General features: G+C 38.1%; 2 pseudogenes; both read right to left on the bottom strand.

The window, feature by feature from the left end:
* Nucleotides 1–3155: 3155 nt before the first annotated feature.
* Nucleotides 3156–18745, bottom strand: part of LOC148007182 (formyl peptide receptor-related sequence 4-like) — a 46702-nt pseudogene continuing 31112 nt past the window's right edge.
* Vom1r-ps4 (vomeronasal 1 receptor pseudogene 4) lies at nucleotides 11440–12298 on the bottom strand (annotated as a pseudogene).

The raw sequence follows: 18745 nt of genomic DNA, 5'->3' as shown, positions 1-18745 counted from the left end.
ACAGAGGAATTTTAAATCAACCAGAAGCACTTAAAGAAATCTTCAAATCCTTAGTCATCAGAGAAATGCAAATCAAAAACCTGAGATTCCACCTTACACCCATCAGAATAGTTAAGATCATAAACTTACATAACAGCACATGATGGCAAGGATGTGGAGAAAGGGGAACACTTCTCCATTGCTGGTGGGATTGAAAACTGGTACAACCACTCTGCATATCAATCTGGATGTTCCTCAGAAAAAGTGAAAATAGACTTTCCTGAAGACCCACTTTGTGGCATATACTGAAAGATGCTCGACCATACCACAAAGACATATGCTCTACTTCATAGCAGCCTTATTTGTAATATCCAGAAACAGGAAACAACCCAGATTTCCCTCAAGTGAAGAATGGATTCAGAAAATATGGTTCATTTTCACAATGGAATACTACTCAGATATTAAGGAGGACATCATGAGTTTTGCAGGTAAATGGATGCAAGTAGAAATTATCATTCTGAGTAAGCTCTTACCCAAAAGGACATGCAAGGCAGATGCTCACTAATAAGTGGATATTAGCCCAAAAGGTGCAGATTACAGAAGATAGATTTCACAGAACTCAAGAACGTTAATAAACTGAAGGACCCAAGTGTGGGTGCTTCAGTCCCACTTGGGAGGAAGAAGAAAGCAATCACATTGACACAGAAAGAGGGAGGGATGTGGGTGTGAGAGGGGAAAGGGATGGTTGAATGGAAATATGCAACCTCTGGGGGTGGGAGATGTGGGGGCACTAGAATGTACCAGGGACCTGAGAGTTGAGAGACTCTCAGCATTCAAAAGGAGAAACTTTATATGAAATCCCCAACAGTGGGGGTATGGAATCCAGAAGAAAGACAGGGTATCAAATGGAGGGATAGGGTTGTCATCCCACAGTGGAAAACTCAGAATTCTTACTATCTAAAAGAACTGAAGAGACAAAAATAAAGAAGAGACTGAGGAAAAAGAGGCCCAGTGCCTGGCCCAATTTGGGATCCATCCCCAGGGGAGGTTCCAAGGCCTGACACTATTACTGATGCCATGGTGTGCTTACAGACAGGAGTCTAGCACGGTTGTTCTCTATGAGGCCCAAGAAGCAGCAGACTGAGACAGATGCAGATGCTTACATGTAACCAATGGACCAGTGTCAGGGACCCCTGTAGTTGAATTAAGAAAAGGCTAGAAGTTGAGGAGGGCGACACCACATGAATACCAGCAGTCTCAACAAATCTGGACATGAGATCTCTCAGACACTGAGTTACCAACCAGGCAGCATACACAAGCTGCTAAGAAGCCCCTGACACATATACAGCAGAGGACTCCCTGTTCTGGCCTCGGTGAGTGGAAATGCATCTAACCATCAAGAGACTTGAGGCCTCAGGGAGTAAAGAGGCCTGGTGTGGCTTGGGGATATCCTCTTGGAGACAGAGGGAGGAGGAATGGGATGAGGAACTGGTGGAGGGCACACCAGAAGGGAGATAATGGCTGGAGTGTAAAAAACAGAAAAGTAATTTAAAAATATAAATACATAAAAGTTGTATTTACCACCATAGTAACAGATTTGTCAAACAAGGACATTAGAGTTTATATTCAAAATTCATTTCCTGCTCCTATAACAAAAATACTCTGATGAAAGTAACTTAAGAGAAAAAAGAGATGGAATCTTACATAATTCATGATTCAGCCCATGCCTGAGGATTGGTGGGACACGCAATATGGAAGTTTTTCAACCTCAATTGATGTCAATGAGACAATCCCATATAAAAGCCCCCAAAGAACCAAGTAAATCTAGAAATTGTCATCTAAAGACTTTTCTTCTAGATAATTTTAGATGGTGTCTAGTTGACAATCAAAATTACTCGTTACACATACTCTCTCAATTCTTGCATTTTTCCTGTTCCCCTCAAGCCTCTTTGCTCACTTAGACAGTTTAAATGTACTTTCACATTTCATACCCAGGTATACACATATATACTCATAGAAAAATACAAAATTTTCCGAATCAATATAAAATCTAGTGATTGACAAGTTAGATAAAAACATGCAATTTATTTCCTTCTGATAATGGCATTGTTCACACTATCTTAATAAGCATTTTTACCCATTTTCTAGCAATGATATAATATTTTTCTTCTTTGTGGCAGAGCACTTTGTTAATATTAGTTTTGGTGTCATATGGCCCAAGTTGACTTAAATTCTGAAATTCTCTATATAAGCTGACCTTGGTATAATAATATTTTACAGATGTCTTAAGTACTAGGATTAGAGGCCTGTACCACATGGCCACCAAAGATTAATTTCTTAATAAATATGAAATTTTATTATTAATATATACTATATTGTATAATCTTTTCAAATATCTATATTTTGTCTCTTACATTGTTTTCTCACCATAATTTTGGTCCACACTACAGGCTAAGCTGAAAAACTCTCAAAAGAACAGTGATATTAATTTTCATTTATGTTTCTTTCTGCCAAACTAGAGGACAAAGGAGATTTTTACTAGATTTATAGTACAAAAAAATGGCATTCAGGGTATCCTGAGAAGGAAAGTGAGACTAGGGTAGCATAGAGAGCATGATGATGACCTCTAAATAAACTGCCATTTCCTTAGTCATAGCTTGTAGAAATTTCTTCAATCCTAGCCTGATGCTTCTACCCTGCCTTTGTTATTTATGCTCCTGGAAGAAAAACACACAATGTTTATATTTAAAATAAGCCTTAAGCAAGAAAAATTCTGTACAGATACTACTTTTCTATTGATAGCCCTGAGGTACTACTTTTTTATCTAGGCTGCTCTTAACTCCAATTGGCCAGACAACAAGGCCACATTCCCTTGACTCCTAACCCATGGTGGCTTTTTTTTTCCTCCTGCTGAACTCTTCTTCCCCTCCTGGCTCTCTTCCAGCTCCAAGTCTAGGAATTCTAAACCCCACCTTTGACACTTATACCCAGCTATTGCCTGTTGGTATCTTTATTTACCAACAGAAATAACTTGGGGGTATGGTCACTTAGTGTCTTATGTGTGGACACTCTCATCTCCAGGACAACCAGGTGTTGAAGGCCTTCACTTAGCATTACTATTGATAACAAAAGATGACACTGCAACAGTTGTACAGAGATGAGTCTTCCCTCAGGGCCTAGTCTTCCCTCAGAGCCCTCTCTAGACTGGCAGACAAGGAATGGACCAATCTCTCTCTGAATTCTTGACCCTGGAAAACATAGAGTATTGGATTGAGGCAGCTATTGAAGGTGGCCAAGGTGCTTGCTGGATTCACCAGTATGTGAATGCTTTCTGGTGTTTCCTTTTTCCAGATGTTGCCTAAAAGCATAATCAATTGAAAAGGGAACCAACAGACAAAAAAAAGGAAGCTGCTACAGAGGTGAGGCCACGTAAAGGACGGGTGTAATTCACAAAGCTGCTTCTACAGATCTTGGCAGCCATGAGTCCATAGCAGATGGCAATTAAGGACATTAGCAGGCTGAAACCAATAATAAAACTGACAATTCCTGCAGCTGTGTTCACAGTAAAGAACACTTTTAATTGCTCTTCATGGTTTGCAACCCAGGATTCAAAATTACATGTACAATACATGTTCCCTCTTGCATCTCTTACTGTAGTCAAGAAGAGAAAATGTGGCAAGGTAAGGAGCAGAGCAAATATCCAAGCTCCAACAACCACTTTCCTGGCCAGACTCACAGTTCAGTGATTCTGAGACCATACTGGATGCAGGACACAAATACACCGATCTGTAGCAATAAGAGTGATCAAGAACACACTTACAAAAAGATTTATGTGTACAATGCTGTGAGCAAATTTGCAGAGGAACCAACCAAAAAGCCATTTTCCTCTCATGATCATTGAGATGATGTGGAGTGGTAGTGTAGCCATGAAAGAGAAGTCACTCAGAGCCAAGTTCATATAAGAGATGCTTTTCACAGTGTGGGTCATCCTGAACCCAGCCACCCAAATCACAAGCCCATTACCTAGCACACCAAGGATAAAGGTTATGGAGAGGACTATGACTAGGATGATCCATAGAACTGTGGAGCTGGTAGATTCATAGAACAACACTTCTGATCCATTCCATCTTGTCAGCACCTGAAACAGTTCAACAAGGAGAGTTTCTCAGATGTGGGTGTAATTTATAGCACTGTCTCTCAGATCCTGCATCAACTTCTACATTATAAAGGTAATAGAGTAAACCTGGTCCTTTACTGAATGTTTATTATGGAAAGCTTATGTCTATAGATTATGAAAGAGAAAGAGCTCTTCTCAAACTAATTATAAAAAGTATCATAAGCACCCATGTCTCACCACTGATGTTGAGCTATGGGAGGACAGGAAGCAGAATGTGGGCAGACATGAGTTTACCATGGGGAACAGAGCAGTAGACTGATTAGATTCTTCCCTGGCCAAGGTATCAGTTATTTTCTTTCTCAAAGAAGACAATTCAGTGGAAAGATGCAAACACTTTAAATGGGTTTATTTGCAAACAAACCATTAAGGAGTACATAGGGGTATTGGAGTATGTTTACAAATGATTATAGATGACGTCTTTTTAAATCTAGATGTAATATTGTTATCATTGCTGTGGGATTTGTCTTTGTCTGTTGGACTGTTTTTCCTTCTAGGTAAACTCTGTTAAAAGAAGAAAGTGCTTAGTGAAGACCATAAATTCCTTAAAGTTTTGATTGATCCAATAATTCTGATACTATATTGTGAGTTTCAAAGAGAATTTTTATAAAGATTATGAGGAATCTGCTCCATTCACAAGCTAAAGTTTGTTTTACTTAACCCAAATCATAATATACCATACTTCCTTTATGTGTACCTGCATGTGTGTCAGTGTCTGTGGATGTAAATATATATTCATGTTTGGGCACAATGTTTTAAATGTCAGTGTAAAACCTCAACTGGCATTATTCAGGTGCCAAACATTTTGGATTTTAGGACAGACTTCTGTAACTGACTTGGAACTTAACTGAGTAAGCTATCTGATGGGACAAGGCACAGCAGATATTTCTTTATATCTGCCTCCCCAAAATGTTTCTACAAGAGCTGCTCTATCTCTATTTTTCAGGTTTTTATTTCTGTAAGGCAAGCCTTTTCTCAAGGGAGCTTGGCCCAGAGCCTGAGACTTCCTTTGTACAGTATGTCTTACCATCATAGTTCCTGATGATTTCACAGGGTAGGAGTAAAAATAAGATTATAATGAAGCCAAAATTCAGACCTTACACTAGTGTGTCCGTGTAGCAACAAGATTTTTTTTTAGCATTTTAGATAATTATGTGAAGAGTTCAACTGTGGCTTCAAAGGAGGTTAAAACAAAGGGGAATTCAAGAAACAACTACCAAGACAAAGTGACAAATAAGCTAATATCCAACTTCTTGCTAAGCTCATATCAGATTTAAATCTAATTCTGCCCATGACAAAAGCACTTATAATGATATTCACCTTTCTGACCTAGGTTCATACATCTTCTATCAGCTTCCGCATATTTTATAGATAATATTTCTCTTAATGTAAGGCATTGGTTTGAATCTAGACTTCACAGAAATTGTGAGCAGTTACTACAACTGTTTGAAATTTTTGATAATGTGTGCTTCCCTGTAGTTTTGCAAGGGCAAGAAATCAGGGAATCCCATCTCTACCTTCAAGCTAATCTCTTCCAAGGTTCTTTCTTGAGATGAAACTCTAAATGATTAGTAAACTAAGTGTCACCATGTCTGCATACTTAGTATTATGCAGGATGGAGTGTGAGACCTAATGAGTTTTGGGAGAAATCAGGGGCCTCTCCTTAAACTGCATTCATTTTGTAAGAACTATATATGATATTGCTGGTTATTTTACTCCAAAAGATTTTATTACTTCCAATTTTTATATGAGTAAATTGGTGTTTTTGAGTAATTGTAAAACCTAGAGGAGGCTATTTGAATTTTGTTTTAAATCAACTTGTTTTTATATCTGAGTACTTTACCACACCAAATGTGACAGATTAATACCACACCTTAAATGCCCCACCTACAATAGCAGTATAATTAATCTTCTGTGTCAAGCAATCCAGTTTTTTCTAGGAAAAGCTAGAGAGTGCTGGGAGAGAAAAATGGAAATCATTGGAGAGCAGCTCTTGAACTCTTCTAAGACTAGGAAATGGAGAGACTTCTAGGAGGCTATGCCGGTAATCTTGGCAGAAACTCCTAGCAGCTGGAGATAATGGAAACTTAAGCGGAAATCTCCAGTAGACTTCGGATGAAGGGAGGTGAACATCAACCAACCTACATAACTTTTGACTCAAAATTTGTCCTGCCTACAAGATGAGCAGGGATAAAAATGTAGCAGACATTAAGGTAAAGGCCAATCAACAACTTGTCCAACAAGAGACTAATCCCACAAGAAAGAGCAAACCCCTGATACTTTTGACAATATATTGCTATACTTGCAGACAGGGGCCTAGCATAAGTCTCACCAGAGAGGCTCCATCCACCAGCAGATTGAAACAGAGGTAGGCATCTGTGGAAGAGCTGGTATATGATTGAGTGACCCTGAAGTGTTAGGGACATCAAAAGAAAACCTACAGAGTCAACTTTCCTGGGCCCATGGGGGCACACAGAGACTGAACCATTAACCAAAGAACATGCAAGAACCGGACCTAGCTCCAATATACATTTGTACTGGATATGCAGCTTGAACTATATGTAAGTCCCCTAACAATTGGAGCAGGTATCTATCTCTAATTCTGCCTGTCATTCCGTCTTCTTCCCCTAGCTCTACAGCCAGGTTAGGTGTTAGCAGAAGATGTGCTTAGTCCAGCTGCAAAATGATGTCCCAGGGTTGGGTGGTACACCAGGGAGGCTTCCCTTTTCTGAGGAGATCAGGAAGGAGTAGAGGGAGAGGGATATGTGAGGGTGGTACTGAAGAAGCGGAGACAGGGGAGCTGTGATCAGTATGTAGAATGAATGAATGAATTAATTAATGAATGAATGAATGAGAAATAGATTGTTCTGTTGTTAATGGAGTGCTTGACTGTGCAAGTTACAGGTTCTAAAGGTACTAGATCTAAAACTAATGCATCCATTTCATTTGATGCATATCTGTATCCAATATCCTACATTAAGTAATCCTGAAATATGCTTAATACCAAGTGTGGGTGGTACAGCATCCACAGGTACTTATGTTTTAAATTTATTACTTAATTACTTTTTTGTTTCAGTGCATGAGTTTATATGGGCCATATGCATACAAACACATAAAGGCATAATTAATTTAAAAATATTACCTCCTGGAAAGAAAAGGGAACATTATGGGTCTTATAATAAGTAGCACATAAGTCTCAAGTGGCCGTGAATGTGAAAACATGCCGAGGATCCCTGCAAGGTTTGTAAAAAAAAAAAAAAAACTAGGAAACATGATACATAAGTCCTAGAGGAATCTATCTGATCTGCCAAATTGCCCTTGTATAAGTCATGCAAAGATGCAGCTATCATTAATTATCACACAGGTTGGGTTGCGTTTTTAGTGATGAACTGACTTTGACTAATCTCTATTAGTAAAGGAGACGTATCATTCATCCTCCTGAACGTAACCCCACCCAACTCATTGGTTTAGCAATGCAGACTTCTATATGATCATTAATTTTGTCTCTTATTGGTTTTCTCTGTGTGACTAAGGAATATTTGTGTTATACATGCTTAGTTAAAATGTGAAAGAACACTAGCTGAACCACATACTCATTGCATAATCTTCAAGACTCTCTGATATTTTATCTAATTTATGGTCCTCAGGAAGGTAGAAATCACTGAAGTAAAGCTAAGTAGATTTGTTTTCTAAGCTTGGCATAAGAAAACACAATGCACTGTTATCTTATGTCATAGGGATTATTGTGTCAGTTCTGTGTATTGAAAGCCCAAGATGAAGATGTTATCTTCTCTGAGGACTTTTTAACTGACATATATGTGGTTATCATCTTCATCTATCCACACACAGTCTTCCTTGTGAATATAAATAGCTGGAGTTTTTCTTTATTTGCAGAAGGATACCACCTACACTCTGCTTCCAAATAGTCCCACCCTGCCTTACAACCAGATCTCATTATCACTGATATCTATAGAGTTGTATCTTTGGCTCTTACCACAGAACAAGAAAAGTGTTTAGGATCTTTAGTTACTAGAAATACTCCTTCCTGCTCCCCACACTTTTTAAGACAGGTGGTAATGGTTTAGTTTTGACACCATTGTAAATAATATGATCTTTCATTTTCTGTTTCCTGGTTTCAGTTCTGTCTCCTATTTCTCCTTTTGGAGGCATATTTTCCTGAAACTGGTAGAATCAGACCACTTATTCGAGGAGAATATACTTATAGCTATCCATAAGAGGGTCTAGAGATTTCAAAAGCACAAGTTAAAGCTTCATCCTGGAGGTGGCAGAATTTTGCCTGATTTTACTCAGGAGACAGGAGACAGAAAGACTGACATAAGCTGCAGAAGTCTATAGTTGTAGCTCACTTACTAGCTACAGGGCGTGTCTCAATATTGCAGAGATTGCTCAGCATAGCCCAAAGAAGTGTGGTGGCACCTGATAACCTGACCATTAGGAAGATGGATGGGTTGCATGGAAAAAAATCGAGGCTGTATATGACCAGGTTGAAGCAGAGACTCAAAAGTTTTAAGTAAAATTCAAGAATACTTTTTTCTTCTAAGTCTCATGAAAAGATAAGAGAAGTAAAATATTAAGACTCTGAGAACACAGGCCCACACTATTTCACATTGTCTGTCCAGGACTCCCCTATGCTTCCTCCAAATCACTAGTCCTTCCTGCTTTCCACTCTCAAATCCTGAGTTTCTTCTGCCATCACAATGTTGTTGAAAACTAGTCAATTTGATATTAACTAGAATCTGAAGATTGAGAGAATGTGTTTCAGTGTTTAGCAAGTTAAATGGGATCTATAAACTCTGGCCAACTTCATTGCTTTTCTTGTGAAATCATATTCTTTCTCCCTATAACCTACTGTAGAGCCCTATCTCAGACTTCTGCTATTATATGATTATCTTGCCAGCTCTAGACTCTCATTCAATCAGTAAACACAGTAGTTACTTCAGAAATTCTTGAGAAGAAACAGGCCTCAGCCTACCTCTGTTTTTTGTGGAATTGGGGAGAATAGAAAGTTTAATTGTAACATGAAACATATTTGTCAATTTTATTATTCACTAGAGTAGATAATTTAAAGAAATAACTAATCACAGGACTATAAAAATAATTCTGTTTAAAGAGCAATTTACTTACACAAGCTATAACCTATATTTGATACTCAACACTGCATAAATCACGCATGGTATTTGTTACAGGACTATAATCTCAGAGCTAGGAAAGCAGAGGAAAGAATGTCAAAATTTCAGTAGTGTCCTTGGTAATATTGAAGCCACCTCTTTCTACATGTGACATTTTCAGAATTAAAAACATAAAACAAACAAAAAAGAACAATAAAAAGTGTAGGGGGAAAGAAGATATGGAGGAGGAGGAAGAGGAGAAAAGAAATCTGGCAAGTTACTTCCTTGTACTTGGGAAGCACATGTAGAAGATCTGTTACAAGACTGGCTTCGACTATACAGATAGATATATATCTAGACAAACCAGGACTACATTATATAGTGGAATCCTGTAACAAAATGTCAAATAACTTTAATATCTTATTTTGTTAAATATTTGTCTAGCTTTATATAGCCAAATTATCATTCTTGTCATGTAGTGGAAACAAGATTATTAATGAGATACACCACATTAATTTATTAACATTATGACTTTGAAATTTCATATGTATTTGTATACTTTGTCTACTCAATTTATACTAGCTCCTTTGTGAAATTTCTCACAAGCAGAAATTGGATGGTAGAGCAGATGAGAAAGAGACATTTGTTGTAATTTCATTTTATCCCTAAATCTAGCAGTTAATTTGAATGTTCAATGTCGGCTTCTTTATGTGCACAATAAACATTGTAAAATTACTATCATTGTTTAGTACATGCTACATGTCTAGTGAACAGAATATGTGCAAAAGGAAATCTCCAGAATAGAAACTGGAGAACGTGGCATATATAAACACTATAGTGAATAATTTGATACTTTGGGAGCTCTTTCCCACTGTCTCTGTCTCTGTCTCTCTCTGTGTCTCTGTCCCTATCTCTGTCTCTCTGTCTGTCCCTGTCTCTGTCTCTATGTCTTTCTTTGTCTCTCCCTCTCTCCTCTCTCTCTCTCTCTCTCTCTCTCTCTCTCCCTCTCTCTCCTCTCTCTCTCTCTCTCTCTCTCTCTCTCTCTCTCTCTCTCTCTCTGTCTTTCAGTATTGTGTATGCTAACCAACTACACTTCTGCATGTGAACTGCCATGACCAGGTGGTACAGCATTAAAGCAAAATTATTTTTTTCCCTCACAACAGTCACCAACTGACAAGAACTATTCAGATAGAGCTGGATCTTTGTACCCACATCTTCTGTCCTGTGCTGGGATTTTGTCTGCCTTGAGCCTGTGCAGGTCTTTTATATACTGTCTCAATGGTTGTAAACTCACATGTGCTCTGCATTCTGATCCCTGCAATCCACATTACATATGTAATCAAATACATACCAATCCACATGAATTCACAAGAACACACAAAAGTCCTACTGAATACAGCTGCCTGTAAATGTTGAGGCCTATAAATTCAAACTCTAATATGCAGGTGTTTCAGTGACTGAGAAGAAGGAGGATGAGTTCATTGTCATTTTTAACTACATGGTATGTTAAAGGTCTATATCATCTATATAATCAAACCCCCATACTTAAAAATGGAAACAATATAGCACTGGAGTTATACTTTCATGTGAGAGCTCTAAAATGAGCAAATGCCTGATTTTGATCCACTGAAGTATTGCCTCTCCAATAGGTCTGGCATGATGAACCATACATGGTTATGCTATATATTGTCTCCTCTTAGAATGATAAGAAAGGTTTAGTGAGAGTTTGAGGGCAGCCTGGGCTGTGTATTTACGTTCTGCTACAGGCGAATAATAATTTATAGTTTCCAAAAATGTTTTGTGCCCAACCTGACCTCTATGGTTCTGTAAACTTCTCCAAAGGTAAAAAAATCAAACAGGAAAACAGATGAATAATGCTAATAAAGAGGACAAATTTATATGCATATAGATATATATAGATATATATAGGCCTTCAACATGAGACTGAAATCCCCCATAACACTCAATAAATATCACACAAATCATTTTGTAATTGCTATGCTGTACATATGTGGTATATCTTACATGTTTTAGACATACACATATCAGGTGATGACCACTGAGAATGGGTTCAGTAGTGATATCAGAAGTCTTTACTTCAAACCATGAACAGAAAATTGGTATGTAGCTATTTTGGAACATCAGATTTAGACAGACTCAAAGACAGACTCTCAGACCAAAGGACTGAGAGTGCAATAACATGTTGTCAGAAATGTATTGACATTTTGCATCAAGTAATGAGACTCAAAAATTGCAATGCTAAGTGAAAGAGTAGATTTTCTAAAAATAAAACAAAATGAAACTGCCTGTGAGGAGCAGAAGAGACTGAATGGCTATAGTCTCAGAGGATTCTAGAAGATACTGAATATGTGGGAATGCCTCACCCTCTGATGGTGTCTTTAGAAAAGAAGAACTATTTAGACACTGGCATCCACCATGAGTTCTATCAATATAAAATTTGAGTCTTCATAATTTTTCATCTGCCGTCAGATGTACTTGACACTTGAGAAGAGCAGAGCCCATAATCCTGCATCTTGGTAGAATTCTGCATATGGTGAAAGTCTTCAATATGTATTGGCCCTAAGATGTTCATCAGCAAGCTGGATATCCAATATAAAAAGCAGGAGAGACTGATCTTCCAAGCTTGGCTTTTGATCCCCATCCATCTAGACACTCTCAGACTGATGACTATTGCCTGAAAATTACTCAAGAGGCAAGTGGCATGTAGAGAAAGATGTTGACCCACTCTGTGCATATATAAGGCAACATTATACCCATGGCTTCCCAGAATGTGTGTTATTCCACAGAGATATATAATATAGGAAATCACCTTGAGTAGAAGAATCAAGGCATTTCCTACAGCTATGTTGGTAAGTATGAGGTGGATGAGCCATGGTGCTTGGATAATAAAGTACATGAACTCATAGACTACAAGAACAAAGGCATTCCCCAACACCCTAACCCCAGTCTGTACTAAGAAAAGTAATAATCTAAGAATAAAATCTCCAAAACCCATTATCCCAGGAACAAAGAAAATGGTTGTAGAATGGCTGGAAAATTATGGATGTATACCTTAGTTTAGATTTTTCAAAATTGTCTTGGTTCTGATAGAAAATTCAGTTCCTTCATGAACTTCCCTTTCTAAAGACAGTGACTGTATTAAAGAGTATTCTACACCAATGAGCTCAAAATTGACATATATGCAGATGAGACAATGTGTGCACATATGCTCATTCAATCAAATGAGGTGACTCAAAATTCTGTTTTCCATATTCTTCATTGCATATCCAGAACATCATCCTCAAAGAAAAGTATGATTCACATTAAGGAAGGTTTGCAGGTATCATTGTATGACAGAACAGACTTACTCAAATTAATATACCTGGGTCACTTTTTAAGGCTTCAGAGCCTTGTGTAGGCAGCACAAACTATGCAAATAAAGAAATTTAAAATACTTGAACTGGCAGCACAAGTGTCTGATCCCAGTACTCTAGAAGCAGGCACTGACAGATTTCTTTGAGGTTGTTCCAAATTTTGTAGAGTTCATTTCAGGCCAGTAACCAGCATTTCAAGGGAAAACCCTGTCTCAAACAAAACAATATAAATAAATAATTAAATAAATAAATAAATACATAAACAAACAAACAAACAAATAAATGGAGTCATGGAGTCATAAATTAAAGAAATAAATGTTTAGTGATCCATACATAGAGATGATACAATAATATGAACAAATTATAACTGACTTAATATTTTTTCAAATTATTAGTAATTCCATAAATTTCATGCATAGTGAAATTACTATAGATATACAGCAAAAGGAATTAATCTGTTCTTTTCTTCTCTTTGCGATTATCCCCCTTTTCTGAAGCAAACTTTCGCTTATTTAAATCTTTAAAATTTTGGTCATATCGTCATAAAACAGATGTTGTAAAACCAAATGAAATGAAGTATTTACATTTAAATTAGTCTCTTATAATTTTTGACAGTTAAAATTAAGCTTTAGTTCACAGCTCACGGATCAAGATATTATGCTGCAAAAATAAATTAAGAAAACAAGATATTTTGAGCATGGTAGCACACCTTTTCTGCAAGCACTTGGGAAGAAGATCCAGTGGTTTTTTGAGAATTCAAGGTCACCCTGGTCTACATGGCTAGTTACAGGCCAGCCAAGGTTACATAGTTAGACACTTTGGGGATGACTGGACCCAGAGGAAAGAGGTAAGAACAGATAAACAAGCAGAGGCTGCATGGTTCCGTGTTTAAGAGTTTGCTTTTCTTGTAGAGGACACTGGTTCTGTGCTTAACACCCATATCATGGAACTCACCATTTCTTTAATATTTCTTTCTTTAATTTATGGCATGACTCAATTTATTTATTTATTTATTTATGTGGTAATTGAAAGGGCATTTAACTTAGCACTCCAGGTTGTAATGTGTCTGTTTCACTTGGTTTGACATAGAGGAAAGGTTTCTGTCATCCATGCTATTAGATGGGTTTAATCTCTCTCAGCTAGTTTTCCATATTTTTTTCTGTAGAAAACAAAGCAATCTAAGTAAGAGATAAGTAGGACAAAACTAGCAAACAGAACGTTGTAACCATTAAGTGTTAAGTGAGTTGTTACTTAGAAAGCAGGGAAAAAACAGAGAACAGATAGAACAGAAAGGCAGAAGTTAAATATAAATGTGAGTCTCATCAAAATACTATACATAGAAAGTAGATTTTCTGGATCTCTGAATGTGGCTCAGATGGTAGAATGCTTAAAATTTTACATGGCATATGTGAATGCCTTGGTTGAATTCACAGCTCTGCATGAATTAGCTGTGGTGAAACATGTTTGTAACCTCAATACTTAGGAGAAAGATATAGGATAATCAAAGTTCAGAGTGATTGGACTGTACACTGTTAGATTGAGGTCAGTCTAGATTGCCTGATACCAACTTAAATGCAAAACAAACATACATCATCTCACAATCCCTAACACATTTGTGACCTATTTGCCCAGTAAAAATAGCTTAGAGCTATGTCAGTAAAGCAATAAATGATTGAAATTTTATTTCTGTCATGTTGGGTTTTGCATGAGTTCAGAACTCTCAAGATGTTTCAGACCGAATGTTCAGGACAAATAATAAGCATATCATATTTTCTATTTTTATATTTATTTTGATTGTGGATGTGAACTCGATAGCAACAAAAAAGCACTCACTAGTTTCCCTGTGACTGGGTGATGGTAAGAAACTATATTACAGAGCAGTAAGAATATTGGAAGATACTCTGGATATACTCATAATCTCAACTGTAAAATATGTGTGTATGAATATTTGCAGCACACTAAAATTATCTACTTTAAACTCAAGTAAATTGTGTGTGATTACTAACATTTCAACACAGCTATATGACAAAGAGAATATGCAAATCCAAGTTGAAGTGAAAAGTTTTTAGAATCTACAGCTACTAGTTTACAAGGTATGATGTGATATCACCTGACACCTGTTGCTTTCTCCTGTTTACCTTTCCTCTAACAAGTTAAGTCCCCCTTTTCATATGCAAGAGTACGGTTTAAGTTACTATTCTTTTTGCTTCTCTGTGGCTTTTACAGTAAAAAAATGTGTGGATTTCTAAGACAGAATCTACAAAATAGGATCAGGTTGGTTACGAGGTGGAATCTGAAGTGGACTACATGTTCTCTGAAGTGTGCTGGAGTCAGCTATGGAAATTCAATATTACATTTTGGAAGAAACTAGCTATGTGCTAACAATGTCACTGTTTACATGCGAGGGTTAGATGATTTTGTACCTTTTGTTTTATGTGTTTAGAATACATGACAGATACATTATTGAGAGCCTCTTCATCCCACTGTTCAGAGAACCCAATTCAAAATTTTCAAAACTTTTGTCTTGGCTCCAGAAGCTGGGGCTTTATTCAATGTTACTTAAAATTTGTATGTTTCTGTACGGAGATGAGTGTGAGTAGATTCTGTTACCCCATGTTTACTCACAAGTACTAGGTGAAAGTAAACCTAGATATATATGTGTATGTGCCTCTGTGTGTGTTTATGTGTTTTTCTTTGTGTCTGTGTAGAGCAGGTACCATAATTCTACACTCTTTTTTTTTTTGGTTCTTTTTTTTTTTTTTCCGGAGCTGGGGACCGAACCCAGGGCCTTGCGCTTCCCAGGCAAGCGCTCTACCACTGAGCTAAATCCCCAGCCCCATAATTCTACACTCTTAACATGCACCCTAAACTATCTTGTGAATCTATTCTCCAGCTGCTATATTAAGAGAATAGTGAATCTAGAATACTGAAAGCCTCATGCCCAGGATAAGTGTGCTGGCAAGATATCCTGATTTCTCTGGATCATCTTGCCTGCTGTATTTCACACTTTCATCTTTCTATCAACAGAGAATCAGTAAATTACACAGGTGAAGCTATCCTGAAGTTTTTGAGATATCTGCTGTTCTATCCAACCCCTTTCATGATCTCCCTCATAGTCATCCTCATACCTGACTGGAAATTGAATTAAAAGGAATCACTCACCAGGGTGGAGCTCTGCTGCTGAAACAGGGTCAGGATTGTGGCCCTCTGTAAACTCAGGTAATCTCCAGCCAAAGCAGTTATAGATCCTGAGGATCCCTGAATTCAACTCTCCATCTGGAGCTGCAATTACCTTGTCACCTGCTGAGCACTGGCACCTTGTGCAAAGGGACCATGATGCACCTGTGAACAAGCTGTAAATCTAGTTCCAGAACAAGTCAGCAGGTCCTGGGGATTGTTACATAATTAGCATTTATGTAAACTTCCCTGGGTCCATAGCAAATGCTTCTTTTCAAATACAGAAAAGAGTTAATAAGTGGGTCAGTTATACCATTGGCATGGTTTCCTCACCATCGTAGACATGACAGATGTGTGCTTTTGCTTCAAAAATGGGTCTAAAGGCGACTATGAAAAGAGATGTATGAATACTAGCAAGACTTAGACATATGCTAACCTCACAATATCTGGCGATCTTTGGAAAGCCTATCCCACTTGCCTTCTCAAATTTGAAATTTTGGAACATCATGGATCCAAGTCATCAAGGAGGACAAAAGGACTTCCTATTCTACTTCTGAATCCATTTCACTCTTCTTACTTAGTTTCTTATTTGAATAGTTTTAATTCAGAACCAGAACAATTTTGACTGAGGCAAAGGATCAGTAGGAAGTGCTGTTGCAATAGAAGCATGAGGACCTGAATTCACAACCTCAAATCCCACATAAGAATCCTTCCACAAGAATAAGTATATGTATCTCTCAGTGTTCTGAAATTCAGGTTGGAAGCCATGACCAAAGAATTCCCTTGGGATGGTAGTTTAGTCCCTGGGAGATCTGTGAAATCTGGTTGTTTATATTTTGTTCTTCTCATAAGGTTGCAAACCCCTTCAGCTACTTTATTCCTTTTTCTAACCCTCCACTGGAGACCCTGTTCTCAGTTCAATAGTTGGCTGCAAGTATACTCCTCAGTATTTGTAAGATTCTGTCAGAGCCTTTCAGCAAACAGCTATATCAGGCTCCGGTCAGCATGCACTTCTTGCCATCCACAATATCATCTGGGTTTGGTGATTGTATATGGGACACATCCCCATGTGGATCAGTCTCTGAATGCCCTTTCAGTCTCCCGCTACAAACTCTGTCTCCCTAATTCCTCCTGTGACTATTTTTGTTCCCCCTTCTAAGAAGGACTGAAGCATCTGCACTTTGAACTTCTTCCCTTTTTTCTCCATCTTTATTAACTTGGGTATTTCTTATTTACATTTTGATTGTTATTCCCTTTCCCAGTTTCCAGGCAACATCCTCCTAACCCCTCTGCCACCACTTCTACATGGGTGTTCCCCTCCCGATCCTCCCCCCATTACCAGCCTCCAATCAAAAATCCCATTCAGTGGGGGTTCAGAATAGCAGGACCCTTCCATTGAAGCCCTTACTAGGCTATTCATTCCTACCCATGCAGTTGGAGCCTAGGGTCACTCCATGTATACTCTTTGGGTAGTGGCTTAGTCCCTGGAAGCTCTAGTTGGTTGGCATTGTTGTTCATATGGTGTCTCAAGCCCCTTAAAGCTCTTCCAGTCCTTTCCCTGATTCCTTCAACAGGGGTCCAACTCTCAGTTCAGAGGTTTGCTGCTGGTATACACCTATGTATTTGCTGTATTGTGGCTGTGTCTCTCAGGAGAGATCTACATCCGGTTCCTGTCGTCCTGCACTTCTTTGCTTCATCCATCTTATCTAATTAGGTGGCTGAATATGTATGTGCCACATGTGGGGCAAGTTCTGAATGGGTGTTCCTTGTGCCTCTGTTCTAAACTTTGCCTCCCTATTCCCTGCCAAGGGTATTCTTGTTCCCCTTCTAAAGAAGGAGTGAAGCATTCACATTTTGGTCATCTTTCTTCAGTTTCATGTGTTCTGTGCATCTACGGTAATTCAAGCATTTGGGCTAATAGCCACTTGTCAATGAGTGCATACCATGTGTGTTTTTCTGTGATTGGGTTACCTCACTCAGGATGATATTTTCCAGATCCATCCATTTGCCTATGAATTTCATAAAGTCGTTGTTTTTGATAGCTGAGTAATATTCCATTGTGTAGATGTATCACATTTTCTGTATCCATTCCTCTGTTGAAGTGCATCAAGGTTCTTTCCAGCTTCTGTCTATTATAAATAAGGCTGCTATGAACATAGTGGAGCATGTTTCTTTGTTACATGTTGGGGCATCATTTGGATATATGCCCAAGAAAGGTATTGTCCTCAGGTAGTACAATGTCCAATTCTTTGTGGAACCTCCAGACTGACTTCCAGAATGGTTGTGCCAATCAGCAATCCCACCAACAATGGAGGAGTGTTCCTCTTTCTCGACATCCTTGCCAGCATCTGCTGTCAACTGAGTTTTTGATCTTAGCAATTCTCAGTGGTGTGAGGTGAGATCTCAGGGTTATTTTGATTTGCACTTACCTTATGACTAAAGATGTTGAACATTTCTTTAGGTGTTCCTCAGCCATTCGGCATTCCTCAGCTGTGAATTCTTTGTCTCGCTCTGAAACCCATTTTTTAATAGGGTTATTTGTCTCCCTGGAGTCTAACTTCTTGAATTCTTCGTATATTTTCGATATAAACCCTCTATCAGTTCGAGGATTGGTAAAGATCTTTTCCCAATCTGTTGGTTGTCGTTTTGTCCTAACCACGGTGTCCTTTGCCTTACAGAAGCTTTGCAGTTTTATGAGATGCCATTTGTCGATTCTTGATCTTAGAGAGTGAGCCCTTGGTGTTTTGTTCAGGAAATTTTCTCTAGTGAGCATGAGTTCGAGATGCTTCCCCACTTTTTCTTCTATTAGTTTGAGTGTATCTGGTTTAATGTGAAGGTCCTTGATCCACTTGGACTTAAGCTTTGTACAGGGTGATAAACATGGATCAATCTGCATTCTTCTACATGCTGAC

This window comes from Rattus norvegicus, chromosome 1, assembly GCF_021556685.1.
Source record: "Rattus norvegicus strain SHRSP/BbbUtx chromosome 1, alternate assembly SHRSP_T2T, whole genome shotgun sequence".
NCBI lineage: Eukaryota > Metazoa > Chordata > Mammalia > Rodentia > Muridae > Rattus > Rattus norvegicus.
This window is presented reverse-complemented; position numbering and strand designations above follow the sequence as displayed.